Source organism: Vombatus ursinus, unplaced genomic scaffold (assembly GCF_900497805.2).
Source record: "Vombatus ursinus unplaced genomic scaffold, bare-nosed wombat genome assembly UNPS02014175.1, whole genome shotgun sequence".
Lineage (NCBI taxonomy): Eukaryota > Metazoa > Chordata > Mammalia > Diprotodontia > Vombatidae > Vombatus > Vombatus ursinus.
The window spans coordinates 318,575-335,505 of record NW_020953953.1 but is presented as its reverse complement, the minus strand read 5'-3'; positions in this window follow the sequence as shown (position 1 = coordinate 335,505).

The following is a 16,931-nucleotide window of genomic DNA, read 5'->3' as shown; positions in this document are numbered from 1 at the left end:
TCACTGAGTTTACGTGGCCCAGGATGGGAGAACAGAGAATCCCATCTTCCCTGCTAAGAACTGTTTATTTCCAGGGATCTGGTCCCAGCAGATGGATTTCTGTGCACTCTCTCCAGTTGTCTACAACTCTGACCACTTCAAAGCCTCCAGGGTTGTGACCAGTTTTTAGCCCAGCCAATGATCAGCCTTGTTTTGATGCCAGTAGAGAAAAGTGTTCCTACTTTGTAAAGGGATCATCACCAGGTCTTGGTTACATATTAACTGACACCTTGTGATACCTGATTGTATCCTATGACTGTATCAACCTAGCTGAGGGGGGAAGGGGGAGTTCAATTATCTACCCCTTACACAAGTGAATCTAAAGTGTATGCAAGATCAGTAATCACAGTCCTGGTGGTGACAGTAACAATTGGGAAAAATCAGGAAATGACAGTTGATTTGAGTTTTGATGGACCTTGGGGTTCTAAGCGGGGGGGGGGGGGGGGTGAGGAAGGAATGTATTTACTCAGGACTGACAGCTCATGCAAAGGTGGGGCACACAGGGTGGCATGTCTTCTATGGGGGAATAGCCCATTTTAGCTAGAGTGTAGAGTGCAGGAGGGGAGATTATGTGTAACCAGTCTGGAAGGTGGGGCTGGAGTCCAACAGTGAAGGATTTTATGTATAAGGCAGAGAAAGGAGCTTGAACTTTAGGTGAGGGGGAGGATGGAGTGGAGAGGAAGTATCCATGCTGGAGCATGGTGGAGAAAGCAGGCCAAAGAGTGAGGAAGGAGAGTGGACATGGCTGGCCTGAGCCCTTTCCTTAAAATGGGAGTCCTGGGAGGATCTGACCCATCTGAGCACGGCCACAGGGGAAGAGAGACCTTCCAGGCTGAGAAGGCTGATGGGGGTAGTGGAGAGAGAAGCCTGTGGAGTTAGGAGGAGAGCCTAGAGAGGAGTGAAGGAGAGTGAAGACCTGAGGCTGACTTCTGGCTTGGGAAGCTGTGACTGGAAGGATGAAATTCAGAGACAAAGTCCGACAGAGGACAGAGCCCGATGCCACTGCTTTACTCAGGCTTCCTTGCTGGGAACCAATGTCAGGCCAAGCTGAGCATTTGGCTGCTGGAGGGGCTTCAAAGAGAAACACTACTAGAGAGGGTGAAATAGCCCAAGGGAGGGTCAAGGCCATCCCAGGGCTGGGCATGCTCTTTCTAAGCTGAAGCAGCTGTGCCTCTGTTCCTGGTGGTGCTCTGCCAGCATCACGAGTGCCATCGCTCGGGTCTCTTAGACTATTTAATGAACGACTGTGCTTGACAAAGCCCGGCGCTGTCCAGCCCTGCAGTGACGAACTTCTGGGAACGTAGCTCAGGAAGTGATCACAGCATCTTCATTGGGCCATGGTTGGGGGGGTGGGTATCAAAGGTGATGAATTCTGTCTTCATTGACTCATTCAGGATGCTCTAGACTGCCAGCATCTGTGCTGGGTGTTAGGAAGACAGAGGCAGAAACCATAAAGTTCATTTTCTGATTGTTTTTGGATTTTAGCCTTAGCGGGCCTATCCCTGGGAGTTCAGTGAAAAGGAGGCTCTTGGCGGCAGCTAGGTGGCGCTGCGGATACAGTACAGGCCCTGAAGTCAGGAGGACCTGAGTTCAAATTTGACCTCAGACCAAACACTTGACACTTACTAGCTGTGTGACCCTGGGCAAGTCACTTAACCCCAATTACCTAAATAATAATAATAATAAAAAGAAAAGGAGGCTCTTGAGAGGCTTGGGACAAAAGTCATGTTAAGCTGACGTGTCAGCCTTTCCTCTATGGTGATGCCATGGATCTAACCATTAGTGTTCTACTACATGGAGTAATAGAATTATTAAGAACTGATGAGAACTAGACCTTTAATCTGAAAAAAATTCTTCTGCTACTCTTTCCATAGAAAGTGTCTGCATTGTACTTATCCCCATCCATCAGTCCCTACTCCAGGCTTTCTACAAGCCTCAGTCTCCAGAACAGTCCAGGGGAAGAGTGCCAGGAAGGGAGTCAGAGGTCTGGGTTTGCATCCAGACTCTGCCACTGGCTACCCTGGGTCTTGGGCAAGTTACTTAGCCTCTCTGTGCCTCAGTTCCCTCCTCTCTCAAAAGAGAGGGTTAAATCAGCAAATGTGCCTGGTATGCTGTGGATGAACAGCCAGGTGGTACAATGGTTAAAGCACTGGCCCTGCAGTCAGGAGGACCTGAGTTCAAATCTGGCCTCAGACACTTACTGGCTGTGTGACCCTGGGCAAGTCACTTCACCATGTTTGCCTCAGTTTCCTCATCTGTAAAATGAGCTGGAGAAGGAAGTAGCAAACCACTCCAGTATCTTGGCCAAGAAAATCCCAAAATGGGGTCCTGAAGAGTCAGACCCAACTGAACAAAAACAAAGTAATGACTACCACAATATAAATAGAAAGAAAAAATACCCATAAAGTTGAATGCTGTGTCTATAATGATCAAATCTTGCCCAGGAGAATAGTTGAGAAAATCTACCTCTTTGCACACTTGGAGGACTGGCTGTGGGATATTGCATACGCTGCCAGACACCACTGGTATATTCTTTGTTTTGAATTTTTTTCAAACTTACGTTGTAAGGAATAAGAATAGGCATCAGCCTAGATATTTACTCAACCTCACTTAAAATAAGTTGCCAAATCTGATGCCTTTGCCCTTCCGGTGCCCACTTCCACAAGCATAGTTCAGGTGTTTGTCAAGGAAAAGCACCATCTTTATTGAATATCTTCTGGTGCAGAAGGAGCTGGGGGGTGGGGCTGGAGTGGGGAGGAGGAGGTAGGGACACATTCCTATACACTCCACCCACACCCCCATCAACCTGCCACCAAGGCCACCCTCTCACCCTGGACAATTCTCCAAACCAGCAAGTGCTATGGAAACTGAGGTGCAAGCCGAGCAGTGGGAATACCACTGTCCTTATTGTAGAATTTTTGGATTTCTTAACCATTTAACACATATGAAACCATTTTTATTAAGTTCTTATCAAAAAAAAGTTATCCCTGACCAAGCTTTGGCATGTTGTACCCCAAACCCCTTTTTCCCGCATCAACCCTGGGGTTTTATCGTTTGATTTTGCATAGCATGGTGATTTTTAAGAATTCACATGTCTTGTCACAGCAGACCTGACTGGATGCATACATATAGCTTAGTGTTTCTGCTGGCTAATCAGGATTTGTAGAAGGTAAACAAAATTTCAGTCAAAAACAACAGAGAAGGAACAAGCAAGCTTTCAGACTCGGCTAAGCCACAAAGGACTAAGCGGAAGAGGTCCCTGGATCAGTCGGGTTCTGACGCACGTGGAGCTGGAGCTCCCTGGCCCGGCAACTCTCATTGGGTTGTGACAACTGAGCTGCCTCAGACCTAACCCACTCAAAGGCAGCTCGTCAGTGCCGTGGCTCTCCAGACCTTCCACAGCATGAAGGGGTTATAACTACAGGGAACAGGGAAATGATATGCTTTCTGTCCTCGGGCCATCAGAACTCATCTGGTGCATCATGTTCAATTCCTGGGCACCATGGTTTAAGAAGGACATTGGTGATGAAACTCACCCAAATAACCAGATAAATGGGAAGATGAAGTGTCTTCACTCCATTTCTCCAGGAGATCATTTGAAGGAGCTCCACATATTTATGCCGGATAAGAGGAGACTCTGGAGGATAGGAGAACATGCAAGTGAATTGGATTTAAGTGAGGCAGGGCTGCGCAAAGTCACCAGCCTCACTTTCTCCTCTGCAGCCATCTGGGTCCAATATTGTCAGGACGACTGGGGATGGCCCCACCTGCTTTGCTTGGCCGCAGACAGTGGAACCAGGAGCAGTGAATGGAAGTCACAAAGGGGCAGATTCAGGATGGATGTGGGAAAGAATAGCCTTATAATGGAAGCTGTATAAAAGCAGAAGCCGCTCTTGGGGAGCTGGTGGGTTTTCTGTCCCCGGGGCCTTCCAGCAGGGACTGGACAGCCACTCGTTTGATACAATGGAGAGAATGCCAAGGTCTCCCACTGCATCGGGGCCATTGCCGGTCCTGGGTCTCGCCACTGCACTGATGACTTTGGAGGAGAGAGTGAGGCTGATGGTTTTGCCCAGCTCTGCCTCACTTAAATCCAGTACACTCGCAAGTCAAGACGTCACCTTCCTGAGGTCATCGGTCCCCTTCCAGAAGGAAGGACGAACAACAGTGCAGAGAGTACTCCCTTTTTGTATCACTAAACTAGATGGTTGTTCATGTCTCTTCTAATTCTTTCAAACTCTGTGATTTAGTCAAGGTCTCTCCCATTCATGCACCAAAATTATTTAAGCTTCCTTGAAATATATCATCAGATTTAAGCCTGTTCAAAGACCCACTGATCACAAATATCAGGCAAAACACAGATAAGCGGTGGGGTAAGACACAGTGGAGAACAGAGGACGACTTCTAGGTTGGGAGTCTGAGATGCTGGGATGATGGCATTGCCTGCTACGGTGATAGGGATGGTAGAAGCGGGGCAGGTTTAGGCAGAGAGATAACCAGTTCTCCTTTCCATGTACTTAGTTATGATAATGGATATCTAGTTTGTGAAGTCTAAAAGGCAGTTGGAAATGTGAGATTGGAAGTCAGCAGAGACATTCGAACAAGATAAGTAGAGTTGAGAATCATCAGCATAGAGATGGTCATTAAATCCATGGGAGCTGATGAAATCACCAAGGGAAATAGAGAGAAAAGAAGAGCTGAGGACAGAAACCCGAGGGACTTGATGGTTAGAGTGGGACTTCTTAAACTTTTTCCACTTGCAACTCCTCAGTGTTTCTTAAACTGTGGGTCATGACCCCATGGGGTTGTGACCTGTAGTTTAAGAAGCACTGGGCTAGAGGATCTTGAGGAAGATCCAGCAAAGGAGTAGAGACGGAGCAGTCGGAGAAGTAGGAGGAGAACTAGGAGACACCATGTCCCAAAACTCTAAAGAGAGGGCAGGGTGGAGAAGTCCTCATTTGGGACAAGCCTGGTGAGGACTGAGCAGGAGATTCACCCAAACTTCAAGGCAGAAATCCCTAGGTCAATACTCCAAGCCCAGTTCTCTCTTGAATATGCCATCAACCCTTTGGAAAGAAACATGGAAGGAAGGATGTGTTATTTGAAACAAGGCTGGGTCTCCTACTGGAAAGCCCGAACCCTCAGAGGGGCTCAGCATTGGGAAACATGGCAGTCCATAGGGGTCAGCCCGAAGGGTAAACTCTGGGGGCCTCAGGGCTGCTGCAGCTAGAAAGAGGTAAATTGTTCCACCTGAAGATTCCAGGCAAGGAGAATGCAAACCTTACTGGGGAGGCCATGAAGGGGTGGGGCTACTTTCTATAAAAGGGGTGGATTATTCTGATCAGAAACATTTCTTTGGATGGAATTGAAGTCTGTTTATCTCAGTTGCTGAAGGAAAGAAGCTCCAGAGAGAGGCTGGTGTTCTCTTAAGGCATTTGACTTTAATTTGGAGAATTGGGTCCCGCAACCACAGAGGGAAGGGAAAAGATCAACGGTGTGAAGAGACTGAAGGAAGCATCGGTCACCTTTTCAGGGAACCCTGAGGGTCTTCCCCTCCCAGTTTGATTTTTTTTTTCTGGACTAGGTTAAAGAGGCCATTTTCTGCCTCATTTCTTTTTAATCAGTGAAGAGGCATTGCCTCTACTGAGACCTACTAAAGACCTTAGCTTTACAAGGCCAAGGTCTTCCGCTGCATCTGGGGCCATCCCCAGTCGTCCTGACGAATATCTGGCCACTGGATCCAGATGGCTGCAGGGGAGAAAGTGAGGCTGGTGACTTTGCACAGCCCTGCCTCACTTAAATCCAATTCACCTGCCTGTCAGGGCATCATCATCTCCCTGATGTCATGGTCCTCTTCGAGAATGAAAGACAAATAACAACAACCATGGAAGTGGGTGCACAGTGGTGAGAGCTCCGACAAAAAGAGAAACAAAGAGTAAGAGAGCTTTGGGACTGCAAACCCTCCATTTAACGAGGTTCTTCAGCTGGAGAAGGTGGAGGCAGGCATCCCTTCCAGCCCTGGGATTCAGTTGGTTCCAAAACCTTGAACACCTCCAATCCAGCATTGAACATGGGCTTTTCTTTTTTTTTTGAACAGAAATCAATTATGAAGAACTTCTTTGTTTCTAGCTACAAACACCCAAGTGACACAAATACACGAGTCAGGACATTCCGTGCTCCTGGAGCTTGCTAGACATATTCAAAAGGTAGATTCAGTGTTTGATAAGGTAGAAAACATAAATTTTCTAAGGAAAAACTCCTGATTTGATAAAAATTACTGGGAAAACTGGAAAGCAATCTGTTTGAAATAAGGCTTAGATTATCACCATTCACCACACTCCACAGTACATTCAAAATGGATATGCAACCTTAATACTAAAGATCGATCATACTATAAAAAAATGAGAAGAGAAATAGATCCTAAGCCTCTCCCAGTCATAGGAACGAGATGTGATTTTATTGAAACAAAAGACAGAGTCAATTCCAAAGACAAAAAAGGGATAATTTGGATTACCTGAAACTGAAAAACTTCTGAACAGAGGATATTAAGGGATCTGAGAGAAAAGAGGAAGTAGTCAAACAGGAGAAAAATATTTGTATCAAATTTTTCTGAAAAGAATTGGGTATCTGAATATAAATATAAATATATATGTATATATACATATGTGTATATATATACATATATACACATATATGTAGAGATACCTATGTCTACTCATTATTTTGTTTTCATTTTCATCCCCAAACTTTCCCTCTCCTCCAATTCAGCTAAGAGCCAGGATCAAATCCTACTCTGCTCCACTCCCGGATGACCAGTGTCTATCAATGCCCTAAGGCCCCATTCCCCAGTCCAGTAACTTTTTCAGCCAAAGTGCCCCTGCTTGGCCACCATTCCCCATTGCAAGATAAGGTCCAGGAGGGCAGGGGAATCTCTTTAACAAGATATGGGAAAATGTCCCCTTGGTGTTAGGGGTGGGATATGGCAAGTCAAGAATATAGACAGGCCAAGGTGGTAAATGTTTCCAGCCTGGAGGACAGTTAGGTTGGGATGGGCAAGGTTAGGCTGGGGTCCTGGCTGCAGGGAAGACAAAGACATCTATCTGAGGGGTTGAGGGCAGCAAGGGAGGGGGTTGGCTGGGAGGACCAGGAGGCATGTAGGGTATGTAAATCCTTGTGAGGAAGAAGACGAGTATAGCAGGGGCAGAGCTGGAGGAAGGCCAGGCGATTCTGCTGAGAAGGAGGGACTGAGTTCCAGAGCAGGCTAAGAGAGAGAGGGAAAGAGGTGGTAGAGGGATGGGGGAGGAGGAGATCTCAGAGATGATCAGCCTGATGGGCGGTGGCCCAGGTGCAATTCTATCCCTGGAATGGAGTTTGGAGGCCTTGGAAGAGGCCAGAGGGGAAGAATGGGGCCATTCCAGTGGCCGAGACATTCCACGTGATGGAGCAGTGGGCTTGGGGAGGAGAAACACACAGAGTCCTGAGGTGGTGAGATTGGGAGGGTGGGGCTTTTGGGACTAGGAGGACCCTCCCAGAGTGTGGGGACCGGAAGCAAGAATTTTTGGAACTGAGGTCACTCTGCCTTCTTCCCTTGGAGCTGAGAGCTCTCTGCCTTCTCTTCAGGAAGCTAGCTTTGCATGTTCAGGTCCCAGGTAGGTCTGAGAGAGGACCCCTCAATATCCCACCCCCCAGGCTCTGTGCTCTGTGGAGGGGGGGGTCCACTCCCTTGTGCTAACTGCCCTTTTCATTGAGCCTCATCTTTCCTGGCTAAGCTCTTGGAGAGTGTCCTCTAGGTATGCAGGAGCAGGCCTTTCTCCCAGGCAGCTGCTCCACCTTCCTATGTCACCCACAGTATCAGATGGAGGGAGAATTCTGGGTCAGGGGTCTTTGAGGCCCTGACTGGTCTCATGCAATCTGGGATCCCAAGCCCCTTCTGCCTCCTGGGTCTCTGTATGAGGATGGGGGAGGGGCATGAGGCCAAAATGAAGCAGTTAGAGAGGGTGGCAAGTCCTCTTCCTGTCCAGGCCAAGCTCACTTCCAAACCAGGCCCTCCCTACTGCCCTATCTGTTGACTGGAATCTCTCCCCTGAGGGCAGGGCCAGGGGTTTTGTGTCTCCTCTGAGAGTTCACCCTCTTTAATTCCGGCCAGATCATCATCCAGCCTAGGAAGAGAAGTCAAAGACGATGTCTCCCCTCCTCTGAGATTCTTGTCCCTGCCTAGCTCAGTCTGCAGAGGACCAAAGTCTGGAGCCAGAGAGCACGGCCCCTGGGACCCAGAGCCCCTCATCCCAGGTGAGCGCAGTCCATCCACAGACCTGACCACATCAGCAAACCTGGAAGCTGAGAGAGCCAAGGAAGCTTTATCCTGTTAGGCGGTCCTTTGCCTGCTGTCAGCGGAGCAGAAATTGTCCTGGTTCTGCTCATGTCCTCCTGCCTCAGGCCATACAAGCCTTCCCAGGTCTCTCTGAATCCCTTCCATTTGTCATTTCTTAGGTGAAGTCAACAAGTCAGGCCTGCACAAGCTGCGGCTGCCAAAGGATTTCCTCTACCTACAAAGGATGTTTTCCCACACATTTTTTGCCGGCCATCAGAAATCCTTTGGCGCTGGTGCAGTAGCGGCAGGCTGTGCAGGCCTGCAATAAGCATTAGAAAGTGGCTACTCTGTGGCAGGCACTGTTCTTCTGTGGATACAAAGCGTCCACCTGAGAAATAAAACAAACCCAACTCTTTCACAAAAGAAAAGAAAAGCCAGTCCCACCCCCAAGGAGATCAGTCTAATGGGAAGAAAACATGTGAGCATCTGTGTCCAACCAATCTCTGTACAGCATGGATGGGAGGCACCTGGGAGGGAAGGCTCTGGCAGCGTCAGGGTCCAGGAAAAGCTTGTTTTCAGAAGGTGAGATTTTAGCTGAGAAGAGAAGGAAGCCCAGGAGGCCCAGGGGAGGGGGAGGGCATGCCAAGCATGAGACACAAGCCATTGGGAAGGTGCAGGGTCAGGGATGGAGGGTGTGGTCCAGGATCAGCCAGGAGGCCAGGGTCCCTGGGTCAGAGAGGAGGAGAGAACCAAGGTGTAAGAAGCCTGGAAAGGGGCTTGGGGCCGGTCATATGGGGTCTGCTGTGTGCCATGAGCCTTAGAAATATTGCCCCATTTGATCCTGTTGTGAAAATTGGCAGGGTCCTTGCTAGGGACAGTCAGAATGAGGGGGCGCGGGTTACAGCCAGATGGGTACAGGGCACTCGGTTTTTTTTAATCCACCCAAGGGTGTGGCCCACGTCCTCAGTAGGTGATGGGCACCACCTCTCCAGGTTGTTTGGGGGATCAGTGGAGCAGTGAGCACTTATTAGGCGCCTACTACGTGCCAGGCCTGGGGAATCTAACACAGACCGGCCCTGCCCTCCAGGAGCTTCCACTCGAAATAAGGACCGCCCAGAACCGGAAGCAGCAAAGTGGGTGGGGGGAGGAGGAGCCCGCCCCGGGCCTGGCGGAGAATGACGTCATCCTCCCCCGCCCCGCCCCAGCCTCGGCCCCTCCGCCTGTGGCCCCCGCAGAACCCCAGGGCATGCTGGGAGTGTCGGGGTGCGCAGGCGCAGCTGCTCCCGGTCGGCGGTTCGGTGGCTGGTTCTGCTCTTTGTTCTTGGGCCGCGGCCGGGTGGGGGGGGGGAGGTGCGGAGGGAGTCAGTGCGCAGGCGCGGCCTCGGCTCCCGGCGCCGCGGGGGAGCCCCTCCTCCTCCTCCTCCTCCTCTTCCTCCTCCTCCTCCTCCTCCTCCTCGCTCCCCGGGTAGCCCGAAGACACCCGCGGACCCGGCTCGGGTTAGTGAGCGTGGGAGCGGCCGTGCAAGGCTGTGGACGGCCTGGAGTGGGGGACTGCGCGTGCATGGGTGTGCTCGTGGGTGTGCAAGGGAGGGAGGGGCCGGGGCCGCTGCGTGGGTGCACGGCTGGCAGTGTGTGAGGCGGGTGAGGGGCTGCGGGCTGGCGAACGTGTGCTGCTGATGGTGCGCGCGTGCGCGCGTGCGCGTGCTTCGGTGGGGGAGGGGCTGCTGGGGGCTCCTCACCTGCTCCCCAGGCTGCCCCGTGCGCCTTCGGGGTGACACCACGCCTTGGGGACCCCCTCCCCGGCCCCAGCCTCCTTTACTGGAGGCCCTGCTGGAGGCAGGGAGGGCTCGGGATGACGTCATCGGGACTCCCCTCCTGACCCTGGGGAGACGCTTTCCGCGGTGCTGCCCCTTTGCAAATGACCCCGCGCAGCGCGAGGAGGGCCGGGGGGAGCGGCTGGCCTCAGTCAGGGAGCGGGTACTAAGTGCTGGCTGTGTGCCCCTCACTGTGCCAAGCGCTGGTGCTGCCTGTGCCCCAAAAGGAAGAATGGTGTCTCTCCCCGCTTTGGCTTTTCAGCCGTGCCCAGCTCTCCATGACCCCATTTGGGGCGTTCTTGGCCAAGATGCTGGAGTGGTTTGCCCTATCCTTCTGCAGCTCATTTTACAGATGAGGAAACTGAGGCAAACTGGGTGAAGGGACTTGCCCAGGGTCACACAGCTAGCAAGGATCTGAAGCCAGACTTGAACTCAGGAAGATGAATCTTCCTCACTCCAGGCCTGGCACTTTCTCCACTGTGTCACCTAGCTGTGCCCTCTGTCCTCAAGGAACAGACCTTCTAAAGTGTGGGAGGGGGAAGGGGGAGGAGAGGGGTGAGAACACCTGGAAGGACAGGGGAGAAGGGGAAGACAAGGAAGAGCCCTTGTAAGGGCCTGGTGGCCTGTGGGGAACGAGGGACGGCTGGGCTGGGCCCTTCCCCCAGTGAGAGAGTGGGCCAGCGGGGCTGAGGCGTGATGATGTAGTCAGAGAGTGGAGGACGGCTGGGCTGGGCCCTTCCCTGGAGTGGACACTCAGGTCAGAAGCCCCCAGTGGGAGAAGCAGCCGCCATTAGTAGGCAGGAGGCAGCCTGGGATGCGTGTGAACACACACCTTGTCACTAGCTCTGATCTTGGGCACAAAAGAGACGTCATCACATTTCCCCAACACCAGCTTGTCGCCCGTCTCCAGATTCTCCTACCACCGCCATTACCCAGTAGCCTCTCCTCCTGGGAGTTTCATTCAGTCCACATTTTTTGTCTAATCCCATTTCTGGTAGCTGTCACCTGCTAACCTCAGTGGTATCCTCCTTTCTTTCTCAACTATTTCAGTGCCAGGCCCAAGGTCTTTCTGCACCTCAACTCTAGGTGGAAGAGCTGGGTGAGGTTAGGATGAAACTTTGGGGTGGTAGGACCAGAATGATGAATCAGGTGGTAGGGATTGTGCAATGGTGTTTGCATCTCTCCTCTTTTTGAATGGCAATGATTTGTGACCTGTTTTCTTGTGCTAGAGGCTGCTGCAAAGGAACATAAATACCCAGGAGACACAAATAGAGAAGTAAAGATATTCCCTGTGCTCCTGGACCTTACCTTCCAAAGGAGAACGTTGGGCGGGAAGGGGCCTTGGGCCAGAACTGTTACTAGGCTGGGGAATGGGGCCTCAGGGAATAGATTGACACACATCATGCAGGAAGAAGAACAAAGCTGACTTGCTCTTGATTATTGTAAGTGGAATTGGAGAGGGAAGGGAGTTTTGGGGTGACAAATGAAGCTGAAACAATGAGTGGTGAAAGTATCACAATATTACCTCGAGTTTCTTCTGAATGAGTGTAACTGGTGTTTTGCTGTGTTAATTTTATAGTTGCGTCAGCTTTTCCTCTGAGTTAAGGTTACAAGATAGCTTGTTATCCCCAAAAGGTATATTGACCATCCTTGCACGTCCTTGGGTCTTATCTCCTAAAACCTTTCTAGGCACCGGAGGATCTGCTAACTCAGCCAAGTCTGCAAGATGCTGATGTGTCCACAAAACAGTGAACATTCCTTAATTGTCAGAGAGGGGTGCTCCCTAGCCTCATGTGGGTGTGCTACCCTGATTTTTAAAAAAATAACCAATTCTGTTATCCCTGCTTCCCTCTAACCAATTGTATTGTCTTCCCCAACTATGCAACTCTGTATTCCCCAAAACTATATTAAGGATGGTGAGCCCTACTTGGGGGTCTTTGGTCATTGAGAGAGACCATTGACCCAATTCATTGGTTACTGTTAGTTGAATTAATAAATTGATCATGCGAAGACAATTGTCTTTCAGTTTGTGTCAGTTTTCAAACTTAGCAGTGGTCAGGTCAGGTGGAGTGGAAGAAATCTTAGTGGAAAGTGAAGTGGTACTTGGAGGCTGAGGCCTTCAATGCCAGGAGGAGCGGCGAGCCTTAGGACTGGCCCCAAACTCCTTTTGCAGCCCCTTCCCCTGTGACTTCAGGCCCCTCTGCTTGGCCTCTTTTCACTAAGCTTTTAAGGGCTCCGTAAATGCTACTAATATTAAATGACAGGTTAACTCTGTCTGATACCACATACACCAGGTGACTCGAATTTTCCAGGTTCTTGGCAGGCACCGCGTGACTAAGCTAGAAAAGGTTAAAGAGAAGTCTCCAGGGGTTTATTTACCGCTCAACAGCAAGACACTGCATCAGGAGGTGCTGGGCCATATGTATTTCACAATTCCACAGATCACAAAGAGACTGTCTCTCCTGAGCTACGTGACCTATGGTTTCAGTAGGCCCGGTTAGGCCTTGTGGGTAGTTTGATAAAGAAGTTTGGGTAAGATCAGGTCAGGGCACATAGATACCAAAAGAAAAAGGATGTGAATTTAGGGTTAGGGTTAGAAAGGTCTGATACGAAGGACAATTACACCAGTCCAAAGAAAATGGTATCTGCTTGATTAGACAGGAGGTTAACCAACATTTGCTTAGCCGTTTGTGCCTTCTTAGACGGAATAACAGCACAGTGAGTGAGTCTATGAGTTTTAAAGTGATTGGGGGAAGGGAGGTTCTGAAGGGGACATTGAGCACATTGATATAAAAACAGCCAGTAGAGGATCAAATGGAGTCACTTACGTTTACTCAAAAATTCACTTTTTTTTTTTGGCTAGGCGATGGGGTTAAGTGACTTGCCCAGGGCCACACAGCAAGTAAGTGTTATGTGTCTGAGGCCGGATTTGAGCTCAGGTCCTCCAGACTCCAGGGCCGGTGCTCTATCCACTGTGCCACCTAGCTGCCTCGAAAAATTCACTTTTGTTAACCATTATCCACCTGCTTTATGAAAACCTCAGTGGTAACTATTAGGAATATGAGTGCAAAAGATGTGATTGTGTTTCCCAGAATGAAAGGAGGAAAGAAATTAGGAGGCAGTGGCATAAAGATGGTCAGAAAGCAGCAGGCAGGGAATAAGGGTTGGGCTGGCTGAGAACTCTCTCCAGTCAGGAGAGCAGGGCTTCTGGGTGAGAGCTGAATTAAGCAGGAAGCCTGGCATGAAGGTGGCATCAAAGACTACATCCTGTTCTTACAAGGCTAGTCAGAGAAGGGAGGCCATCTGACCTTTCTGACTTCCTGGTTCAGACCTACCTGAGACCTGCAAACACAGGATTTCTAAGAGATTGTTATCTCAACTAAAAGGACTGCCACTTTCAGTTCGGGGGTCTGCCAGAAGGAAGAGTTTGTCTAGGAAGGTGGGCCATGTGGGAAGCAGAAGAGGCTGTAGGAGCCACAGTGGGCCAAGCCTCTTCCAGGAGGGTCCAAGAGGCCCTCTCTGCCTGTGGCCTGAGGCCCCAGGATCATGCTTTTCCTCCATTCACACTCAGGGCCAGGGACTCAGGCCCCTGCCCTCCTCTCTGCCCCTATTCCTGGTCTCCATCAGCTGCAATGCCATGGCCATGGGAATGACCCCTCTTCTGCTTTAGCCTTCTCTTAGTCCCCCACAGGGCTGGAATTCTGAACCATCACCCACCAGGCTGGTTATCCCTTAGAGTGCCTTCTCCTTCACCTGTCCATCACCTCCCACTCTCCCTCCCTCTTCCTGTCCTGGGATTCTTCCTCCTTCTGAGTAGAAAGACTGCCACAATAAAACTTTGGCAGTAGACTAACCCAAAGTCGTGGGCCCTGTAATTTGAGGTTCTGTCAGCACATGGCCCTTGGGAAAATTGAGGTTCTGTGTGATACCATTTGAACTCTCAATCCAGTTCTGATGGATCTGTGTTTGTTTTAAACTAAATTATAATGTGGTCTTATTCAAAATCTCATGAATTCTCCCCTTAGGATAATTGTGATGTTTTACTTTCATACCTTAATGCAAAATACACTTAAAACTTGGCATTAAGGGAATGTATATAGTAATTATAAGGATAAGAATGAAGGGCATCATTGAATCAAAATGTCTGTCCTGGTATATGAATACATTCAATCTAGAGTGTCAAATTGATAAGTGGATAAAGTGATTTTCTATGTAAGATAATTCAGAAATGCATTCAACTGAACTGATGTTATTTGATTGGCAATAAGTTTTGTTTAAAATCTTTTATCAAAGCATTAAGATTTGGTTTAAATCTGTGACATTGTTTATAATTATAAACATAAAGCATATTGTAAACAATGTGCTTCTAATTTTTCTTTTATTGTGATTTTTGAGGAACCATCATATAAGAAATGCTTTTAATTTGAAAAATTATTCCTAGAGGCTGATCCAATTGCTTCCTTAAGAAACGAACTCTTCTTTTGCCCTAAATGTTTTGAAATGATGAATTAAGTTGTTAGAGACTGTCGTACCAATGTTTAAAGATTGTTATGTATGCAATTAGGTCTATTTTGCTTTAAAAAGAATAATAATAACAAGAACTTTCTGTTTGGGAAAAGCACAAGAGGCTTTTTAAACTCTATTTAAGTGTGAAGCTCTTACCAGCTGCCTTTAGACCTTTTGTTGGGCAAGGTCCTAAAATTTTGCCAGTCTGGAAAAGAAGTTGATGGAAAAAAGTGATAAAGTGGTTTAGGAAAATTATAAAATCCTACTTAGAATATCAGGTGTTGCAGTTATTTACTTGAGCCAACTCAGTGTCAGCAGACCACGCCTTGATTCAGAATGGGACTCCTTCCTTGAATACAGTTGATAGTATTTTTGTGGTCTGAGAGGTGGACACCCCTCCAAGATTGGAGTACAGGAAGGGGTTGTGTGGAGTGAATTCACAGACTCAGGCATTTTTCAGGTCAAGTTGGCAAAAAGTTTATTGTTATGCTTTTCAGTAAGTAAGGATTCTTGAGGAACCTGCAATCTTAGAGGGGCACAGTTAAAGTTTACATGGGATAAAATACAATAAAACATGTGCCAAATATGCTAACTAGGTGATTCATGGTGGGTTTAGGGAGTGGTTAAGGAGTGGTCAGTTCTTAAAGGAACATGCACTTCTTGTACCCACTGCACAGGCGTTTTACCCAGAGTTCACTAGGAAAAGCCCACAAGGGGCACCACATGGAGGTGTGGTTTTAGGCCTGCTACGTCACTAAGTTAACTAGAGTTCAGGGGTAACTGAGAGTTGTCCTGTCTGCTACCAGTCAATGTCTTGTTTGACAAGATAGATGGAGGGAGTATCCATGTGTCTTAAAAGAGTTTAGAATTTAAAATAATTTTTTAAATTTTTATTTGTTTTATTTTTAATTCATGGAATAAAACAACACTTCCATAACATAGTATAATAAAAAAAGATGATCTAGAATACAGATAATGAGGAGTCCAGGATGTAGATAACGAGGTAGTATGAGATAGTCCAGTGGGTAAGAATACCTTTATGACCCAGTGCAAAGCCAGTTCAAACTAATAATTCCTTTAGGTGCTGTTTGTAACTGCACCAGGGAGAGAGAGAAGGGTCTTGTTGGGGCCCACTCGTGACTAATTGCTGGGCACAGTGTCCTTGGGCAGGGGGAAGCTGCCAGGGACAGTGTTTCTGAGTCTAGGGAGAACTTGGGGTCCAAACACAAGCACCCCAGCACCCCATCATTATCAGATCTTAGAATGCAGAGAATAGAGGAATGGCTCCAGTCCTCGTGGTCTGGGGACTCCCTGGTGGTAATTGAAGAAGCCCTGATTATGTGCCAGGCACTCTGCTAGGTTCCCGGTGTACAAAGCAAGGTGAGCAGCCCCTGCCCTCAAGGAGCTCACGTTCCAGTTGGTTTAGTCCAGTCAACAAGTCCAGGAGCTTTTATTAAGCATCTGCAATGGGCCAAGCAACTCATTGGCTCTTGGAATAGCAGGAATGGAAAAAGAAAACAGGGGACAATTTGCAAATAACTGCATACAAACATACCTACCTAGGTCCATAATCAGAAGCTAGGTGGTAGAGTTCTGGGCCAGGAGTCAGGAAGACCTGAGTTCAAATGTGGCCTCAGATACTTCCTAGAGAGTTGGTCTCAGTAGGACCTAGGTGACAGAGTTATTGTTAGGGCCAGATGAGATAATATTTGTAAAGTGCTTCTGCATGGCACACAGTAGGCCCTCAATAAATGTTTGTTTCTTTTTTTTCTACGTACAAAATATACGTGTGGTCAGCGAAGAAGGCGAACCAAGAAAGGCTTCTTGTAGAAGATGGGATTTTAGTCAAGACTAAACCCAGAGGCAGAGACCAGGGTGTGGGGGGAGAGGCAGCATTCATGGCATGGGGTAGGAGCCAGTGAAAATGCAGAGTTATCAGCTGGAGAGTTACCTCGGGAGAGCAGCCAGGAGGCCAGTGTCACCGGATCCTGAGAACGGGGAGGGGAGTAAGGGGGGGCCGGGGGGTGGGGGAGGTGGAGTGCTCAGGGGTGACCCGACTTGAGGGCAGTAGCCCAGGTGGAATTCAAATCCTGGGATAGATTTTGGAAGCCTGGGATAAGTGTAGGACAGAGCTGGCTGGCTCACATCTGGAGCCCTTGGAGCTGAGATCCCTTAGCTTTGGAGTGGGGATTACGCTGCCTTCCCTTGGAAATGAGATCTCTCTCTCTCTCTCTCTCTCTCTCTCTCTCTCTCTCTCTCTCTCT